Here is a 2,164-nt window from a genome sequence, read left to right as displayed (position 1 = left end):
TTCCAAAATTGAAGGCCTAAGGCATGTATGTCACTTTTTTTATTTTGCTGAAAAATTGGTGTTTTTTATTTTGTTGAGAAATATGGAGTAAGTTGTGTATGCAAGTACGAACCACTAAAGAAGGCCGGATGCCATACATAAAATGACATTGGAGAGTAGAGCTACATACATAATCTAGAGAACAAACGACAACTGATCTAGCAAATGAGCATGTTGTGACGTAATTCTGTTAGTTTCCTTTACATTCCATGCCACTAGATATACCAAAGTTACATAACTCATGTTTCTTATTTTTGTTGGGGAACGTTGCATGGGAAACAAAAAATTTCCTATGCACACGAAGACCTATCATGGTGATGTTCATCTCCGAGAGGGAGATCGGATCCACATACCCTTGTAGATCGCTAAGCGGGAAGCGTTAAGAAACACGGTTGATGTAGTGGAACAACTTCGTAATTCAAATCATCGTCGTCCCACGATCCGTCCCGATCTAGCACCGCACGGACGTTACCTCCGCGTTCAGCACATGTACAGCTCGATGACGATCTCCGCCTTCTTGATCCAGCAAGAGAAACAGGGAAGTAGATGAGTTCTCCGGCAGCGTGACGACGCGCCGGTGATAGTGATGATCTATTCCTGCAGGGCTCCGCCCAAGCTCCGCAGAAAACCGATCTAAAGGAAGAACTACGAAGTAGAGGTTTAGGGTTGCACGTGGCAAAGTTGTGTCTCAAAAAGCCCTGAACCTCAAGTATATATAGGAGGAGCCAAGGGGTGGGGCTTGCCTCTAGGCCGCCAGCCGATGGGAGGAGGGATCCTCCTCCAAGTCGGTTTGGAGGGAGGAGTCCCTTCCTTCCTTCCCACCTCCTCTTTTTTTCCTTCTTTCCTTTTTTTTCTTTCTCCTTTGATTTTCCCCTTGGCCGAAATAGCCCTATTGGGCTGGCCTCACAAGCCCACCATGGGCTGGCCTCACCAGCCCACCAAGGGCTGGTGCGCCACCCATGGTCTACTAGGTTCTCTCCCGGGTGGGTGACCCCCTCCCGGTAAAAACCCGGAATCCATTTGTCACTCCCGGTACACTGCCGGTAATGCCCGAAATCTTTCCGAAAGCCAACTGAAACAATCCTATATATCAATCTTCATTTCTGGACCATTCTGGAAACCCTCGTGACGTCCGTGATCTCATCCTTGACTTTGAACAAACCTTCGGTCACCAACACCTATAACTCAACTATACCGAAATGTCATCGAACCTTAAGTGTGCAGACCCTGCGGGTTCGAGAACTATGCAGACATGACCTGAGACACTCCCCGGTCAATATCCAATAGCGGGACTTGGATGTCCATATTGGATCCTACATATTCTACGAAGATCTTATCGGTTGAACCTCTGTGCCAAGGATTCATATAATCCCGTATACCATTCCCTTTGTCCTTCGGTACGTTACTTGCCCGAGATTTGATCGTCGGTATCCCTATACCTATTTCAATCTCGTTACCAGTAAGTCTCTTTACTCATTCCGTAATACAAGATCCCGTAACTACACTTTAGCCACATTGCTTGCAAGGCTTATATGTGATGTTGTATTACCGAGTGGGCTCCGGGATACCTCTCCGTCACACGGAGTGACAAATCCCAGTCTTGATCCATGCTAACTCAACGGACACCTTCGGAGATACCTGTAGCGCACCTTTATAGTCACCCAGTAACGTTGCGACGTTTGATACACACAAGGTATTCCTCCGGTGTCAGTGAGTTACATGATCTCATGGTCATATGAATGAATACTTGACACGCAGAAAACAATAGCAATAAAATGACACGATGACATGCTACGTTTATAGTTTGGGTCTTGTCCATCACATCATTCTCCCAATGACGTGATCCAGTCATCAAGTGAAAACACTTGCATATGGTCAGAAAGCCTTAACCATCCTTGATCAACTGGCTAGTCAACTAGAGGCTTACGAGGGACATAGTTTTGTCTATATATCCACACATGCATTTATGTTTTCATTCAGTACAATTATAGCATGGATAATAAACGATTATCTTGAAACAGGAAATATAATAATAACTATTTTGTCATTGCCTCTAGGACATATTTCCAACAGTCTCCCACTTGCACTAGAGTCAATAATCTAGTCTCACATCGCTATGCGATTT

The sequence above is a fragment of the Hordeum vulgare genome, chromosome 3H (assembly GCF_904849725.1).
Source record: "Hordeum vulgare subsp. vulgare chromosome 3H, MorexV3_pseudomolecules_assembly, whole genome shotgun sequence".
NCBI lineage: Eukaryota > Viridiplantae > Streptophyta > Magnoliopsida > Poales > Poaceae > Hordeum > Hordeum vulgare.
The sequence above is the reverse complement of the archived record's forward strand: the minus strand, read 5'-3'. Positions refer to the sequence as shown.